Genomic DNA, 19548 nt, shown 5'->3' with positions numbered 1-19548 from the left:
GTGTCACCTTCTTTGATTTCACTCTTTGTAGCTCCTGGTATTTGGAGGTGGGAGAATTAAATATCTTCCGCTCCTACAGTCTCGCGGCCAAGTGATACATCGGAAGGAAAGAGTCCAGATCTGAATTCTGCCACGTGTGCAAACATTTATTTAGTGGCAGGTACAAAATCTGCCACTGAACCTGTTCTCTGTCTTGAGGCTCTCCAGCAAGTACCTTGTAGGAAGGATTCATCTGAGCTTTGGCAGTTCTACTCTGTGGGCTGGAGCAGACACCCTGCTAGTCTGATGGAGGGGCAGAACTTTGAAGTGAAGGGACAGAGAAGCATGGGAGGGAGTGTTAGGAGAAAGACGAGCTAGTAAACTCTCACATGCAGCTTTAGATACCAGAATTGAAATCGTTTGAATTGTGGCCATGTCTGGAACTGAATTTCCGACTGGGACCATTCAGATGCTAGCTCAGACCTTGTGGAATGTGGATTCTGCATTTGGGCATTGTTAGCTTAAAGAACTGGGTGTTGTTTTTCAAATCCTAGAAGATGATGCCAGATGCCTCCTGAGAAATCTGTATACTGGTCAAGAAGCAACAGTTAGAACCTGACATGGAACAACGGACTGGTTCCAAATTGAGAAAGGAGTGTCAAAGTTGTATATTGTCACCCTGCTTATTTAACTTTTATGGAGAGTACATCCTGTGAATTGCCAGGCTGGATGAAGCACAAGCTGGAATCAAGATTGCTGGGAGAAACATCAATAACCTCAGATATGCAGATAACACCACCCTTATGGAAGAAAGCAAAGAGGAACTAAAGAGCCTCTTGATGAAAGTGAAAGAGGAGACTGAAAAGCTGGCTTGAAATTCAGTATGCAAAATACGAAGCTCATGGCATCCGGTCCCATCACTTCATGGCAAATAGATGGGGAAACAATGGAAACAGTGACAGACTTTATTTTCTTGGGTTCCAAAATCACTGCAGATAGTGATTGCAGCCATGAAATTAAAAGACGCTTGCTCCTTGGAAGAAAAGCTATGAGCAACCTAGATAGCATGTTAAAAAGCAGAGACATTACTTTGTTGACAGAGGTCCGTCTAGTCATTTCAGTTCAGTTCAGTCGCTCAGTTGTGTCTGACTCTTTGCGACCCCATGAATCGCAGCACGCCAGGCCTCCCTGTCCATCACCAACTCCCGGAATTCACTCAGACTCGCGTCCATCGAGTCAGTGATGCCATCCAGTCATCTCATCCTCTGTCGTCCCCTTCTCCTCCTGCCCCCAGTCCCTCCCAGCATGAGTCTTTCCAATGAGTCAACTCTTCGCATGAGGTGGCCAAAGTACTGGAGTTTCAGCTGTAGCATCATTCTTCCAAAGAAATCCCAGGGCTGATCTCCTTCAGAATGGACTGGTTGGATCTCCTTGCAGTCCAAGGGACTCTCAAGAGTCTTCTCCAACACCACAGTTCAAAAGCATCAATTCTTTGGTGCTCTGCCTTCTTCACAGTCCAACTCTCACATCCATACATGACTACTGGAAAAACCATAGTCTTGACTAGACGGACCTTAGTCGGCAAAGTAATGTCTCTGCTTTTGAATATGCTGTCTAGGTTGGTCATAACTTTTCTTCCAAGGAGTAAGCATCTTTTAATTTCATGGCTGCACTCACCATCTGCCGTGATTTTGGAGCCCCAAAAAGTAAAGTCTGACACTGTTTCCACTGTTTCCCCATCTATTTCCCATGAAGTGATGGGACCGGATGCCATGATCTTCGTTTTCTGAATGTTGAGCTTTAAGCCAACTTTTTCACTCTCCTTTTTTACTTTCATCAAGAGGCTTTTTAGTTCCTTTTCACTTTCCACCATAAGGGTGGTGTCATCTGCATATCTGAGGTTATTGATATTTCTCCCGGCAATCGGCTATGGTTTTTCCAGTAGTCATGTATGGATGTAAGAGTTGGACTATAAAGAAAGCTGAGTGCTGAAAAACTGATGCTTTTTTGAATATTCATTGGAAGGACTGATGCTAAAGCTGAAGTTCCAATACTTTGGCTACTAGTTGCGAAGAACTGACTCACTGGAAAAGACCCTGATGCTGGGAGAGACTGAAGGCAGGAGAAGGGGACAACAGAGGATGAGATGGTTGGATGGCACCACCGACTTGATGAACATGAGTTTGAGTAAACTCTGGGAGTTGGTGATGGACAGGGAAGCCTGGCATGCTGCAGTCCATGGGGTCGCAAAGAATCAGACACAACTGAGTGACTGAACTGATCTTTAAGAACAGTCCCGTGGGGTAGATGAGGTTGTTTACACAACACATCCTGTGTGAGTGCTCCAACAGATGGGGTTCTGAGGGTAGGAGGAGCAGAGTTCAGTGAGGCTTGGAGCTGAAATCTAGGGAGAGATGTGAGGGAGTGGGGAGAAGAGGAAACACTTCCTTCTCCCAGTACATCCCCTAAAAGTGGTGCCTGTCACCATTCTTAAGAAGGTTACTACCTTTTAAAATCATGACATGATAGATGATAAGTCTGTTAAAAAAGAAATTAGAAGCAGCCTCCGGATAACAGTGAGATCATGGGCCCGTGGGAGATGTGAAGGGTGGCATCTCTGTGTGCGGAACTGACTGAAGCTACTTTGAGGATCACAGTGGCTGCTGAAAAATTCAAGATAAGTGAGGGTTATTCCATCATAATTTTGCTCTTGGGTTTCATGAAGGCAGTTCTCCAGCTAAATTCAGTCACACGTGTAGACATTTGTTAGGCAAGTGGTGGAAACTGGTTCATACCTGTCCATCTCATGGGCCCAATGAGGTCGTTTTAGGGGCTCCTTTTCTTTTAGGAGCCACCTCACGCGAAGAGTTGACTCATTGGAAAAGACTTTGATGCAGGGAGGGATTGGGGGCAGGAGAAGGGGACAACCGAGGATGAGATGGCTGGATGGCATCACTGACTCGATGGATGTGAGTCTGAGTGAACTCTGGGAGTTGGTGATGGACAGGGAGGCCTGACATGCTGCGATTCATGGGGTCGCAAAGAGTTGGATATAACTGAGCGACTGAACTGAACTGAACCATGCATGGAGTGTTACTTCCACGGATATTTTTACTGAGTCTAAGCTCAACAGAGGATGAGATGGTTGGATGGCATCACCGACTCAATGGGCATGAGTTTGGGTAAACTCCGGGAGTTAGTGATGAACAGGGAGGCCTGGCGTGCTGCCGTCCATGGGGTCGCAGAGTCGGACAGGACTGAGCAACTGAATGGAAGCGAAGCTCGCTTTGCTTGCAACGTGTCAGACCAATAAATCAGATAAGGTGTTGAGGCAAGGAATACAACTTTATTCGGAAAGCTGGCAGGCTGAGAAGAGGACAGCCTAAGGTCTCCAAGTAACCATCTTATCAGGCGCTGGATGCGTTTCTTTTGTAGAACTCGGAGGGGGAGGAGGTGAGGAGGTACAAAGGCCATTAATTCTGTCAATCTCGAAATGGCTATCCTGGGGGAGGAGATGTGTTTCTTATTTCTTGCAGCCATTCATAGATGTAGAGAGGGTCAGGGTGTTGCCCTGGATAAAAGAAAGGCATTTTGGTTTAACATTCAGGCAGAGGGGCAAGGTTCCGGAGGCGCAGGCACACCATTTTGTACAGACAGGACCCTTTCAGTAAACAAAAGCAACAGGAAGCAAAGGTTAAAGTAAACACATGAAATCAGATCCTATTCTTCCTGTAACACTGTGACATGATGGACAGAGAAACAATCTGATGTCAGCTGCCCTGAAGTTCTCCAAACGGTAGATTTATATGAAGCTTTTGGGCCTTTGAAGGGGTCCTCAGGGCCATCACTGAGAGTGTGTGTGTGTATATATATATATATTTTTTTTTTTTTTTCGAGTTACTTTAACAAATTAATTTTATTTTTAATTGAAAGATAATTGCTTTATAGAATTATGTTGGTTTCTGCCAAACATCAACATGAATCAGCCATAGGTATACATATATCCCCTCCCTCTTGAAACCCCTGTTGGGGGGAGTGTGTGATTTCCTCCCTTATGTCTTGCTGCAGCTAAGATTTGAAATGTTGGACCAGTGTTACAGCTTGGTTACAGCTCCATTTTATTCCAAAAAACATAGTACCCTTGAGGTGTGAGGGCAGGCCAACCTCAAAAAAGGAGAGGCTCAATATTGGCTCCTTTTTTTATATGTTTTGGTTCCTCCCCCGGAGCCTGCCCTGTATAAACTGGGCTGGCCAGGAGGGCTGTTAGTTTCATCTGAGGTTCTCCGGCTCAAAATCTTCTTAGGCTTTTTTTTCTCTGTCTTTTGGCCACTGCCATTTTAAACTCCTTTTTCCTATTCTAGCTGGCCCTGCCCCGCCCCGCCCCGCCCCGCCCCGCCCCGCCCCGCCCCGCCCCGCCCCGCCCCGCCCCACCCATTTAAAATTAATTTTTAATTGAAAGATAATCACTTTATAGAATTGTTTTGGTTTCTGCCAAACATCAACATGAGGTCAGCCATAGGTATACATATGTCCCCTATAAAACCCCCTGGGTAGGAGTTCCCTGAGTGATACAGCCAATACCGGTTGGCTGTACATTTTACATATGGTAATATAAGTTTCCATGTTAACCTCTCCATATTCCCCATGTGCTTGCACTCTTGACTATGTATAGGGTAGAGAAGAGAAATGATTTTCAAGTTGTTTTAGTGTGTCTGATAGGAATCACCGATAACTGGCAAGTCCAGACTTTACCTGGTATTACTCACATGACTTAAACCTGTGATATTTTTACAGTTTTACAGATATTTTTACAGGACTTCCCTGGTGGCTCAGACGGTAAAGCGTCTGCCTACATTGCAGGAGACCCGGGTTCAATCCCTGGGTTGGGAAGATCCTCTGGAGAAGAGAATGGCAACCCACTCCAGTACTCTTGCCTGGAAAATCCCATAGACTGAGGAGTCTGGACCATTGGGTTGCAAAGAGTCAGACTGAGCGACTTGACTTCACTTCTGTCAAACAAAAATACCCAATGGAGCCTTGCTTTGTAAAGTTCACACTTAGACAGCTGTTCTTTTTTGGGGAATTCTCCTGGCCTGGTTAGGTTGTTGTTTCCTTCTCCGGGAGAATTTTTCTGGCCAGAGTATTGAACCCGGGTCTCCTGCATTGTAGGTAGATGCTTTACCGTCTGAGCCACCAGGAAAGCTCCAGCTACACTGACTAAAACACAATGCTGACAAACCCAAATCATAGGGTTCTTCTTACTAAAAACTGTCCTTTCTTTGTACCATCAAAGATCAGCCTTGTTAAAACAAGGCCTCAAAAAATTAGTTTAACTCAAGGTTGTTCCTCTCCACGGAAATCTTTAGTAAAAGACGAAAGATTTATACGATTATGAAGAGAAACCAGAGTATACTGTTAGTTTGCTAAGCTTGCGCCTCCCAGTAACTGCAACCCCTACTTCACTGATGGTGGTTCGTTATCCCAAGGGTTACTTCCTGCCTAAAGTTTAAACAAGGAATTGTGTAAGCAAACTTCTCATAGTTAGAAGTGTTGAGCTGAAAAAAAATATTATTTTAGGCCTGAAAAGATAGTACTCTGCAGGGCATGACGGGTATGCAAATGAGAAGTCTGAGTCCTCAACTTCCCTGCAACACCTTCGTCTTTATAGCTGTACCTCTGGAGCCGCCACTAGGGGGCGAATCAGAGGTCCACGTGGCTGGGCGCTCAACCTCCTCGTGGTTCAAGCACGGAAACCGCAGGTTTTCTAAATTGTGTATTGTGACTTCGAATGTGCTGCTTTTCCTTTTCTTTCGCTAACCATCAGCACAGTTAAAATACAGAACCAGGAAGAACTCCCTTGCTGCTTCTTTCTAGTCATACCCATCCTGTTCTCCCTATCCTTTTTTTTTTTTTTTAAGCATCAATTAACCATTTATTGGATGCTAAAATTGGGCAAAAAGTCTTTTTTAAATATTATATTGGGGCATAGTCATCCTGTTCTCCCTATCCTTAACCCTCGGAAGCCACTGTTTTGTTTTCCATCCCATGATTTTGTCTTTTGAGAGTGTTCTATAAAGAGAATCATACGGTATGTAACCTTTTGAGACTGGCTCTCTTCCCGCCCCCCACCCCCCCCCCCCCCCAGGTTAATGTCCTTGAGATTCATACTTATTGTGTGTCAAGAGTTTGTTGCTTTTCTTTGCAGAAAAGGGGTGGAGCGCAGTTTGTTTAACCATTTGATCCTGCAGGACATTTTGTTTGTTTCCAGCTTTTGACTATTGTAAACCTGATGTGAATATTTGTGTACAGATCTTTCTGTGGACTTGTTTTATTTTCTCAGGGATAAATACCCAGGTATTTGATAGCTGGATTGTATGATAAGTTTATGTTTGATTTTATAAGAAAACTGTACAAACTTTTTTCCAAATGGCTCTACCATTTTATATTCCCACCAAAAAAATGTATGAGATACTTAGTTTCTCTGCATATTTGCCAGTACTTGGCATTATTAACAATTTAAATTTCAGTTATTCTGATAGGTATGTAGTGATATGTCATCATGGTTTTAATTTGCATTTCCCTAATGGTTAAAAGCTGGTTTTAGAAAAGGCAGAGGAACCAGAGATCAAATTGCCAACATCTGCTGGATCATGGAAAAAAGCAAGAGAGTTCCAGAAAAACATCTAGTTCTGCTTTATTGACTATGCCAAAGCCTTTGACTGTGTGGATCACAATAAACTGTGGAAAATTCTGAAAGAGATGGGAATACCAGACCACCTAACTTGCCTCTTGAGAAATCTGTATGCAGGTCAGAAAGCAACAGTTAGAACTGGACATGGAACAACAGACTGGTTCCAAATAGGAAAAGGAGTGTGTCAAGGCTGTATATTGTCACCCTGCTTATTTAACTTCTATGCAGAGTACATCATGAGAAACGCTGGACTGGAAGAAACACAAGCTGGAATCAAGATTGCCGGGAGAAATATCAATAACCTCAGATATGCAGATGACACCACCCTTATGGCAGAAAGTGAAGAGGATCTAAAAGGCCTCTTGATGAAAGTGAAAGAGGAGAGCGAAAACGTTGGCTTAAATCTCAACATTCAAAAAACAAAGATCATGGCATCTGGTCTCATCACTTCATGGGAAATAGATGGGGAAACAGTGGAAACAGTGTCAGACTTTATTTTTTGGTGCTCCAAAATCACGGCAGATGGTGACTGCAGCCATGAAATTAAAAGACGCTTACTCCTTGGAAGAAAAGTTATGACCAACCTAGATAGCATATTCAAAAGCAGAGACATTACTTTGCCGACTAAGGTCCATCTAGTCAAGGCTATGGTTTTTCCAGTGGTCATGTATGGATGTGAGAGTTGGACTGTGAAGAAGGCTGAGCGCCAAAGGATTGATGCTTTTGAACTGTGGTGTTGGAGAAGACTCCTGAGAGTCCCTTGGACTGCAAGGATATCCAACCAGTCCGTTCTGAAGGAGATCAACCCTGGGATTTCTTTGAAAGGAATGATGCTAAAGCTGAAACTCCAGTACTTTGGCCACCTCATAAGAAGAGTTGACTCATTGGAAAAGACTTTGATGCTGGGAGGGATTGGGGGCAGGAGAAGAAGGGGACGACCGAGGATGAGATGGCTGGATGGCATCACTGACTCAATGGACATGAATCTGAGTGAACTCTGGGAGTTGGTGATGGACAGGGATGCCTGGCGTGCTGTGATTCATGGGGTCGCAAAGAGTCAGACACGACTGAGTGACTGAACTGAACTGAATGGTTAAATGAGGTTGAACATGTTTTCATGTGCTTATCTGTCATCTCTATATCCTCTTTGGTGAAATTCTATGCATATCTTTTGCCAATTTTAACTTGGATTTGTTTGCTTTATTTTTACTGTTGTGTTCAGAGTTCTCTATATAGTCTGAATACTAGTCCTTTGTCAGATGAATGGCTTGCATATATAATTTCCCAGTCATTACTTTGAGTTTTTATTCTCTTAGTAGGGTCTTTCACAGATGTCCGGTTTATCTTTTTTTTCCCTTACAGACTGTGCTTTTGGTGGCATGTCTAAGTGTTCTTGGCCTAGTTATATGACCCAAAGATTTTCTCTGTTTTTCTCAAAAGTTTCCAAGTCTTGCATTTTACCTTTAAATCTAAATCTTTAAATCCTTTAAATCTGTGATCCCTCTTGGATTAATTGTTATATTAATTTAGGTAGAGATTTCTGTCCAGTTGCTACTCCACCTTTTGTTGAAAAGACAAATTCCTCTATTGAGTTGTTTTGCATCTGCGTCATAAATCAATTGGCCAAACTTGTATGGCTGTATTTCTGGGTTCTCATTTCTGTTCCATTGATCTATGTATCTGTCTTTACACTAACAGCACATTTTCTTAATTACTGGTAAGTTTTAAATAATATAATTTAACTTTATTCTTTTTTCTCAAAGATTTTTTTTAGCTCATTTTAGCTCATTTTTTAGCTCATTTGTCATTCCAAATATGCTTTAGAATACGCTTTTCTGTATCTACAAAACATCTTGCTTGGATTTTGATAGAATTCTGGTAAACTTAAGATCTATTTGAAAACCTGATGTCTTCTTTATATTGAATTTTTCAATCCATGGACAGTGTATGTTTGTAGATTTATTTACATCTTTTTTGAATTTACTTCATTAGTATTTTGTAGTTTTTAGCCATCTAAATTCTATGCATTTTTGTGGGGTTAGATTTATACCTAAGTATTTCTATTTTTTAGTTTTTATAAATGGTTTACATTTTAAATTTCAATTTCCACATGTTCTTTGCTAGTATATAGATGTACAATTGGCTTTTATTGAGTTGACCAAAAAGTTCATTTTGGTTTTTTCATAAGATGTTATTAACATGTTGATCTTAAGATCATAACTTTATATTCTGTAAGATTGTAACTGGTCTTTAACTTTTCTGGACTCATTTAGTCCTAATTATTATTTTTTTTTTTAAATTTCTTTTTGGCAGACTTGTTGAGTTTTTCTAAATAAACAATCATGACATCTACAAATCAGGACATTTTCATGTCTTCCTTTTCGATCTATGTAACTCTTATTTTCTTATTGTGCTGGCTAGGACTTCCTGGACAATGTTGAAATACGAGTTGAGAGTGTACGTCTTTGTTTTTTTCCCCAGTCTTAATCGTTCAGTGTTTCCGCATTATGTATGATGTCTCTAAAGGTTTTTTGGCAGATGTTCATCTATCAAGTTGAGGAAGTTTCCCTTTATTCCTAGTTTTCTGAGAATTTTTATGAATTAGTGTTGAATTTTGTCCGATGTTTTTTCTGCATCAATTGATATGATCGTGTGATTTTTCTTCTTTAATTAAGAATGTGTTAATATGTTGGATTACTTTGATTGATTTTTGAATATTGAACCAGCCTTGTATCCCTGGGATTAAACTCCACTTGGTCTTGCTGTGGGCTTTCCTAATAGCTCAGTTGGTAAAGAATCTGCCTGCAATGCAGGAAACCCCAGTTCAATTCCTGGGTCGGGAAGATCCCCTGGAGAAGGGATAGGATACCGACTCCAGTATTCTTGGGCTTCCCTTGTGGCTTGACTGCTAAAGAATCCTCCTGCAATGCGGGAGACCTGGGTTCAATCACTGGGTTGGGAAAATCCCCTGGAGGAGGGAAAGGCTATTCACAGTCCATGGGGTCGCAAAGAATCAGACATGAGTGAGTGACTTTCACTGGTCCTGGTGCATACTTTTTTTAGTATATGTGTCTGGACTACATATATAAAGATCTTTGATTTTTGTTGTGGCATGCGGGGTTTTTAGTTGAGGTGTGCAGCACCTTTAGTGGTAGCATGCAAGCTCTTATTTGCAGCATAGTTCCCTGACCAGGGATCAAACCTGGCCCCTGCATTAGGAGCTTGGAGTCTTAGCCACTGGACCACCAGGCAATTCCTGACAATTTTCTTGTCTGTGTTCATGTGTTCAGTGTCTGAATTTGACTGATTATATATGATCTTGTATTTTTACTTTCAGATTTCATGTGTTTATTGTTATGCTCATAAAAGGAGTTGGGGAGTATTTCCTCTTTTAAAGAGAGCATCCTTAGATGTCAGGTAGATTTCTTCAGTGAAACCACATGGGACTGGAGTTTTCTTTTTGTGGATTTCAAAACTATGAATTCAATTTGTTTGGTTAAAATGATGTGTTCTTATTGGGTGTGTTTTGGTAGTTTGTGCTTTTTGAGGAATTAGGCCATTTATTCTAGGTTGTCAAATTTATGTATGTAAAGTTTTTCTTAGTATGCCTTATTATCCTCATAAGATCTGTGGAGTTTGTAGTGGTATCCTTTTTATTCCTGATTTTGGTAATTTGGGTCAGCTTCTTTTTTATTTTTGTTTATTTTTTTAGAAGTTTGTGAACTTACTGACTTTTGCAGAGAAAACCAGCTTTTTGTTTCATGAGTTTTTTTCTGTTTTGGATTTCATTGATTTGTGCTCTTTATTTCCTTCTTCTTGCTTGCTCTGTGTTTGTTTTGTTCCTTATTTTCTAGTTTCTTAAGAGTTTTGATATTTTTACTCTAATAGAACTGTTTAGTGTTTTGTATTTTCTAAGCAGTAACTTAGCTAATATTTTGATAAATTCTTTTTAGTTTTATTCAGTTATAATTATTTTTTATTTCCCTCAAGACTTCCTCTTTGACTTGTGTTGTTTAGAAAAGCATTTGGAGATTTTCCTATTATCTTTTTGATACCCTGGTGGCTCAGAGGGTAAAGTGTCTGCTTGCATTGCAGGAGACCTGGGTTTGATCCTTGGGTCGGGAAGATCCCCTGGAGAAGGAAGTGGCAACCCACTCCAGTACTCTTGCCTGGAAAATCCCATGGACAGAGAAGCCTGGTAGGCTACAGTCCATGGGGTCACAAAGAGTCGGACACGACTGAGCGACTTCACTTTCACTTTCTAGTTTGATTCCATTGTTGTCAAAGAGCATACTCTGTTGAAATTCTTTTAAATTTGTTGGCCTTTGTTATTTGGCCCAGAATATCATCTGTTGTGGTTGAATGTTCCATGGGAGCTTGAATAGAATGTGTATTCTGGTGTTGTTGAATGGCATATTCTATAAATGTTGATTAGATCCTGTTGGTTGGTAGTGGCAAGTGTCTTTGTATCCTTAATGATTAATCTGGTATGACTAATGGTTAATCTTAATGATCTGTTTGGTAGTTTTATCAGTTGCTGTGAGAGAAATGTTAAAATCTCCAACTATAGTTGTGGATTTCTCTGTTTCTATCTGTTCTATCAATTTTTGCTTCATATATTTCAAAGCTTTGTTATTTGGTGCATACATGTTTAGGGTTGTTGTGTCTTCTTGATGGATTGATTCTTTTGTCATTACTTAATGATCCTTTTTGACTCTGGTGATTTTCTTTCACTGAAATCTACTTCATCTGATAGTAATGTAGTCACTACTGCTTTCTTTTGATTAATATTTGTAGTTTAGTTCAGTTCACTTGCTCAGTCGTGTCTGACTCTTTAGGCAGCCACCTACTGGACAAAGGGGACAGAGTGAAAAGATACATGGGAGAATCCTCCCACCTACTCGTTTTTCTGGTCTTTTATGCAGTACGTAAAATTCAAAGAGAGAGATGGCAAGTGAGATTATGAGAAGCTCCCATCCTTCCCACTGGGCAGATGATGGCAATAACGTCAGTTTTTCCTTTTTCTCTCTTTTATTATTCTTATCTTTCTTCATTGACCTTCCCCAGGGCCCTTCAACATTTTGGGATTCCATCTGGAGTTCCAGTTTGTGGGTATTTGCCTACCACAGAGATGTTACATATTAATGAGCTTTCTTTTTTTTTTTTTTTTCTTTTTAAATAAGGAGCATACTTTATTTTAATATCAGTTGCTAGAACTGAACAATGGGTTTCTGGGTACCCAGAGGCAGAAATAAAGTTTCTTTTCATAAATTTTTCTTGACTGTATGAAGACTCTCTAAAAAGAAAGCAAATTCTTTAAGCATGGGGGGCATTTTAGGGGCCACGGCTTCCAAAAGCTGTGTACATGCATGCTCAGTTGTGTCCAGCTCTTTATGACTCCATGGACTGTAGCCCACCAGGCTCCTCTGCCCATGGGATTCTCCAGGCAAAAGAATACTGGGGTGGATTGTCATGTCCTCCTCCTGGGATCTTCCAACTCGGGGATCAGACCTGTGTTTCTTGCACTGGCAGGCAGATTCTTTACCACTGTGCCACTTAAGGGCTAGGACCATTTTTTTCTCCATGTTACTGTGACTTTGTCTTTTTGTTATTCTGGAGAAGTGACACTAATGAGATGCATGATTTATTAGCATAGTTTATAGCTGGGAAATCTTGTGAGTTTATATAATTTGCTGTCTAGTGATTCTATTCTGTTGCTTTTTTTTTTTTTGGTCTTGATCCCTAACTTATTTATCAGCTTTATTACTTATTTACAACTATTTCTCCACATGCCTTATAGAAAATATGGTTAGTGTTTTTCTAGTTTGAGAGACATGGGGAATAAAATATAGGTTTTGTGTCTTTGATTTCATACTAGAATTTAATATTTCTTTAAAAGAAATTGGTTCTTTGTTAGCTTTAGGAAGAAAGGGAGAAATATGGACTAGATAAAGTGGGGAGAGAGAATCTGTAGATGTTTTATCACATATGCTCACGTGTCGTGAATAATCTGGAGCAACTTATAGAAAGTAGGGAAATGGAGGAATGGCCAGAGGATGTTACTGAGTTTGGGTTGGCACCTAGGTTGAAGAGATCCAAAGAATACATCCACATTAATTAGGACCCCTTGACGAGTGAAGTCATCTCGAGAGGTTTTTACTTCCCTCCTTGTGTGGAAGACCTCCCTCCCCCATTACACCCTGGCCCCATGTCCCAGGCTTAGATCCTGAGGGCCAGTTAAGAGACTGGATGGTACATGGTAAACAGTGCAGTTTGTGTTGGTCCTATTGACGGCATCCTCACCCTTATGAGCATCTGCATCTCCTGGGCAGATGGTAAAGACATTTAAGCAGAGATTTGCTGTTTATAGGAGGAAAAAAAGTTTTGTTAGTGGAAACATTTTATCTTTCAGGAGATGTTGGTTGGGGAAAGAGTGTTGTCTCTGGGAACTGTGGGCACTAAAATGATTCAGTTCAGATTATTTTAGAAATAGCAAATCATCCTTTGGAAGATAAAGAAAACTCTTCCAATCATTGCTAGATTAATCATTAGCCTGAGTTCACCCAGAGAACAGTACTGCTTCTGTGCAGAATCCCTACAAATTAATCCTCTTTTTTTTTCTTTTCCCTTTGGAAGTTTATAGGCCATTAAGGTGAGCTTGTTGCCTTTGAATGTGCAGGGGAATGTTTCTGGATTCAAGTATCTTATAAAGGTCTTCTCTATTTATAGATAACTTTTCTCAGTGTGTTTGGGAGTTAGGTATGGTCTCAAAGTAAATAATATGCACATAATGCTGTTTAGGAAATAGATACGCAACAGCGTTCAGTATTTCTGCTCTCCTTGTTTTCCATATTTGAGGAGAAAATAGTTATGGTAATGAAAAATATAAGACTAGTGGGTAAGGTAGATAGTTTCTTATTTGGGTTTTGAAATACAGAAATAGATGCACTTATGAATATGAAACACTGCCTTCATTATCCAGTTCTAGAACACTCCTTGGTGGAGAAGGCAATGGCACCCCACTCCAGTACTCTTGCCTGGAGAATCCCATGGATGGAGGAGCCTGGTAGGCTGCAGTCCATGGCGTTGCTAAGAGTCGGACACAACTGAGCGACTTCACCTTCACTTTTCACTTTCACGTGTTGGTAAAGGAAACGGCAACCCACTCTAGTGTTCTTGCCTGGAGAATCCTAGGGACGGAGGAGCCTGATGGGCTACTGTCTATGGGGTCACACAGAGTCAGCCACGACTGAAGTGACTTCGCAGCAGCAGCAGCATTAACAGCAGCAGAACCCTCTTTGGACTTATCTACCTGGTGTTTTTTTCCCTCCATTTCATTTCTCTCCACTGAATAGACTTATTTCAGAACAGTGTTCTTCACGGTGAATAACTTTCATAATGCTTCTGTTATAAAACTAGAGCTGGATTGCAGTCAGAAAACAAATCCTTTCCAAAATATGTTGACCAGGGTTCCACTGCAGACAACAGCATCCACTCCAGCCAGCTTAAGCAGAAGGGACTTTATTGCAAGGATTTAGACATTTCAGAATAGTCAAAAGGACTGTGGGGACAGGTAGTAAGTAAGCTCCTGGAGAGCCACCCTTTAAAACTGTGGCTTCAGCCCAGCTCCCGGCTTGAGAACTGAATGCTCTGGTGCACTCGCGAAAGCTGCCACATCACATACAGCCCCTCTGGACTGACTGGACCCTGGTGGCTCCACCATGACTCGTGCAGGAAAACAAGGGCCTGTGCCAGCGTTCTCCCAGAATTCTCAAAGCCCATACACTTTTGTGTTCATTCTCTCACCTTCGAGTCTTCATGTATGTATTTCCTCATCAGAAACTAAGTCCTAAGGAGACATGCTAGCTACACGGAATTTTGGGAAATGGAGTTTTTTGGCTTCTAACCTCTGATGTATAGGATCATGCTAGGAGGGGTTGAGGAGTATTGATTGAGGCTCCCACATGGAGCAGATATTTTATTTTGAGGAGAAGGTTAAGATGGTCGCTATCCCATGGCCTTTTAGATGTTGCCCTTTTCTGAATTCAGATGTTCCTCTTTCGTTAACCATGGATTCATTCCTTTTCAGTCTGGTTTCTAGAACCTTTCTTCTTTCCTTTCTTTTGACTAGGTTTGAGGGAATCTTGAGCAAGTCCACTCCCTCAGATTTCACCTATGAATATCTCTGCCTGTTTCAGGACACAGAGCTGAAAACTTTTAGATTTTTGTTTCTTGGGCTATCAGAGTAAAATAGAGTTTGTTGATTTTTTTTGTTTGTTTATATATCATTATTTACTTAACAAACATACAAAGTACTTAAGAAGTATTAGGCCCTGTTCCAAGTGTTTTCCATATTTTAATTTATTTAAATCTTATAATTAAACCACAAGATAGGTCCTCTGTTATGACCACTCTATTTTGTCCATCTCTGTAGAGCGAGTAATTGATGTAACCAGAGAGTGGGCCTTGAATTGGTGAAGGTCATCTGCAGAGCACATCATCCACGAGAAATATTCCGTGAGTTTGTGTTCTCCAACTGAGATTGTAAAGGCCTTTAAGGACAGGTATCATTAAGGACTGTGCTTACACTAGATTCTTAAAAATGATAAGACTCTTCATACATCATTCAGGTTATGCAACAAGCTTTTATTGAGCATCAGTATGTGTTGATTTCTTGGAGGATGTGCTGTTGCTTAATCGCTCAGCTGTGTCCGACTCTTTGCGACCCCATGGACTGTAGCTCACCAGGCTCATCTGTCCATGGAATTCTCCAGACAAGAATCCTGGAGTGGGTTGCCATGCCCTCCTCCAGGGGCTCTGACCAACCCCAGGCATTGAACCCAGGTCTCCTGCACTGCAGGTAGATTCTTTACTGTCTGAGCCACCAGGGAAGCCCTTCTTGGAGGATACAGTGCTGAATGCATGTAGTCCCTGTTACAAGGGGGATGCCTCAGTTTGGAGAGGCAGCTCAGTAGCCTACAATTCAAGCACAGTGTGATAAGTTGCCGTGATATGAGTAACCATGGTGCATCATGGACGCATAGATGAAGGCCAAGGAGTCCATAATATAAGTGAATGGATTAGGAAAGCTTTTCCTGAGAGAGCTTGCTTGACCTGAGGCCCGAAGGACAGACAAGCCATCATTATCGTGATGTTTGAGGGCAAGTTTTTCCAAGTTAAAGGGAGCAAAGGGTGGGAAGTTTCAGCCATGGACACAGCATATTTGGGTAGTCAGTGATGCTTTGTTGAGGAACTGGGGAAGAAAGGTTGAGTAGGATGATGAAGGGGTGGGCAGGGCCAGGAGGAGCTGCATGCGTCCTGCTAATATTTCTCTGGAGTGCTAAGCGGGGAACCTGAAGAATATTAAGCTGGGGACTGGCTTGATCGCAGGTGGTGTTAAAGCACCGTGAAGAGGAGATTGGATGGGGGAACAAGCCTAAATGTGCACATAATAGTCCCTGCCTTCGAAGTGTGTCCAGCAGAGTACCGGGAGAGAGAAGATGTGTTTTCCCTGGATAACCCAGGCTCATGGGAGGGTTGCGGCTGAGGCGCCCATGGCCTTCCTCTGCGTCAGCTGCAGAGTTCAGAGCTGATTGTAAATTAACAAAAAGTGCCATCCAGATGACCGACTCTCACTAATAGATAAGTGGTGGATCTAGGAGAAATGGTAAGCCTTTGGACCATCTCAGGCCCTTCACTTCTTTTTGGGGGCATGGCTCTTCCCATTTGTATATGCCTTCCACGTGGCTGCCTTTGGACTACGCCATCACAGTTGAGTAGTTGCCACAGAGACTGCGAGTGGTACCTAACCTTTTTGACACTAGGGACTTGTTTTGTGGAAGACAGTTTTTCCGTGGACTGGGAAGTAGGGGATGGTTTTGGGATGATTCAAGCTCACACGTTTATTGTGCACCCTATTTCTAATCTAAGGCCCCTGTAGAGCACAGGTCCTGCTGTATAGCACAAGGAGCTATCTTCAATATCCTATCATAAACTATAAAGGAAAATAATGTGAAAAAGAACGTGTATATATATATGTATAACTGAGTCACTTGCTATACAGCAGAAATTAATTCAACATTGTAAACCAATTGTAAACCAATTATACTTCAGTAAAATAAATTTAAAAAATTCTAATCATATAAAGAAGGACTGACCAGCCTGAGGTCACATAAGGGTAGATGAGAGAAGGAACTCAACCCTGGACCCAGGAACTCAAACCTGGGTCTCCTGAACACAGTCTGGTCTCTGCCACATACAGCTCACCACTGGCTGTCTCAGCCACTTGGAGAAAAAGGTCACTTTCCCTGCGTTGTGATAGACAAACTCGAGGGAATGACCCCGTAGTCCATGGGGTCGCAAAAGAGTCGGACATGACTCAGCAACTTTCACTTCCACTCCAAATCCATCCTGCTTATTGCTATCAAAATAATCACACTGAAACAAGGGCTAGCAAGCTTTAATAAAGGGATAGATGGTAAATATTTTCAGCTTGTGGGCTATACCAGGGATCTCCAACCTCCGGGTTGAGGACCAGTACCTTTTGTCAGATCAGCAGGGGCATTAGATTAGAAATAGGGTGCACTATAAACGTGTGAGCTTGGATCATCCTGAAACCATCTCCCACTTCCCATGGAAAAATTTTCCTCCACAAAACAAGTGTCTTGTGTCAAAAAAGGTTAGGTACCACTTGCAGTCTCTGTTGTGAAATTTCCAAGTTTCTTCCACTTGGAGAAAAAGGTCCCTTTCCCTGCATTTTGATAGATGCAAACTCGAGATGACTATAGTACCTGCTGGAAACAGGGAGGCCTTCCTCTGAGGCCATCCATTATAGTCACTTTCCGTCATGTTCAACATCAGAGGGATGTTGAAGTCTGCCATCTCCCTGTTAGTGATGTTGACCCCCTCAGTTAACTCTCTGAGCCTCTCCACCCATGCTCCCTTCAAGACCCCAAAGAGTGGAGAAATCAACGTCAGATGTAACTCTGTTGAGTCAGCGGAAGTAGCTGAACATTTTAGCTAGGCTGCCAATGTTTCCCTAAGTCTGAGGAATTGAATCTTGCAATTCTAAGGTCCTGAAGCCTCCTCCTGTAGGCACTGAGCCAGGACTGGCTGCACCTGGAAGATCTCTGTCAAGTCCTCTCAGTTCTTGACTGCGTTTTTGGACGGTAGTCACTCTGCCAGTCAGGGCTGATGTCCTCGTTAAGTAAATGGCCATGTTGGCCTTTGTGTTGGTCTTAACAGGAAGAGGAGTTCAGACAAACTGAAAGAATTACTGAATTGAAAAAAAGATTCAGGTGCAGAGTCCTGCAGACTGACAGGATTAACTTTCCAGGGAGCACTTTGTATCATAAGGTATTTTCCAAGGCTAATTCTCACCCCCTTATTTCTAGCCGTTTCTGACGTTTGCCCCCAGGATGAAATTGGCATGTTACAAGCAGCAGATCTCTAAAGGGTCTGTCTTAGGAGGCAGGCAGACTCGGGGCAGGAAAAGACCTTGCTGAAAGACCCAAGTTCTCTGTGATGCTCGTAACTCCCTGTGGGCAGAGGGTCAGTTTAGGAACCCTTTTGTTTTTGGCCTTCTCAAACTTGGTGTAGACGCTGTGGAAAACATGGAAACATTAAACATAGAATCATGAGTTGGCCCAACAGTTCTACTCTTAGGTATATACCCATAAAAATTGAAAATGGATATTTAAACCAACACTTGTACACACGTGTTCACAGCATTATTCGCAGTAGACAAAAGCGGGAAACAGCTGAAGCATCCATTGATGAATGAGTAAACAGAGTGTGGTATTTCCCTACAATGAGATGTGATTCAGCTATAAAAAGGAATGGTGTACTCACACGAGTTACAACGTGGATCAACCCTAGCAACATTGTGCCAGGTAAAAGAAGCCAAGTCACACAGTGTAGAACTCCATTTAGATGAAATTCCCAGTGTAGCCAAGTCCATAGAGACAGAAGGCAGATTTGTGATTATCAGAGCCTGCAGAAGAAGGGGGATGGGAATAACTGATTAATGGGCACAGAGCTTCCTTTTGGGGTGATGAAAATGTTCTGGAACTAGATAGGGGTGGTTGTTGCATGACATTGGGAGTATAAATGCCACTGGTTCATTCTGTTATGTGAATTTTACCTTAAAACAACAATAACAACAAACTGCCCAACTCAAATGTTTTCAGAATCCCTAAGTTATGGAGTTTCAGTTTGATTAAATCCTGGCAAATAAGCTTCTAATATTTGAGTTAAAATTTCAGCTACTGGCAAGAGCAGTGATTTCCTGAAAAGCAGGCAAAGTCCTGGGAGAGTCTGGGTTAAAAAGCCACTGGTGGACTTGGAGTAACTGAATTTATCTCTGGGATGATTTTCTCCGCTTCCCTTGGGGTGTCTTGGTAGGCGCCTTGGAGCTTTCCTTGGCACTGGGTGCTTAAACATTTCAGTCCAGTGGCCTGGCCTTATTAGCCATGGGATTGTGTTATCTTCAGCCAGTGTTAATTCAGCATGGTCTGAGGAATGCAAGAAAAAGCACAGAAGGAGAGTTTTGGCCATCCCCCTGTGATAACAGTGCAGGACTCCAGCTAAGAGGCCAGAAGTGAGTGCTGTCATTTGGTGAGTTTCAAGGCTGATGAGATTTATGGCTAGAATAAGGAAAACTTTGCTCAGTGGTGAGTTGGCAGTGTGAGATCTTCATTTGCCAGGTATTTTTCTCTTTTAACTTGTTGTGCTTGAACTACCAGATGATTTTGAAAGCGATTTAAACTGCCAGATACAAGTACACATGTCACTTGGCAACATTAAGGAATCACTGAGAATTCAAAACATTAAAAAGTAAACATTTAGTACACCCATGTTCATTATCCATAACAGCCAAG

At 41.9% G+C, this 19548-nt stretch overlaps 1 protein-coding gene and 1 non-coding gene across 2 annotated transcripts in view; one reads left to right on the top strand and one right to left on the bottom strand.

Annotated features, from left to right (window-relative positions):
* The window catches only part of HHAT (hedgehog acyltransferase), a 361616-nt gene that overhangs the window by 38491 nt on the left and 303577 nt on the right, over positions 1 to 19548 (top strand). The window lies entirely within an intron of this gene.
* Positions 5276 to 5390, bottom strand: LOC138090922 (U5 spliceosomal RNA). Its single transcript, XR_011145894.1, has one exon. It is a non-coding gene; the product is annotated as a U5 spliceosomal RNA (small nuclear RNA).

This window comes from Capricornis sumatraensis, chromosome 14 (assembly GCF_032405125.1).
Source record: "Capricornis sumatraensis isolate serow.1 chromosome 14, serow.2, whole genome shotgun sequence".
Classification (NCBI taxonomy): Eukaryota; Metazoa; Chordata; class Mammalia; order Artiodactyla; family Bovidae; genus Capricornis; species Capricornis sumatraensis.
This window is presented reverse-complemented; position numbering and strand designations above follow the sequence as displayed.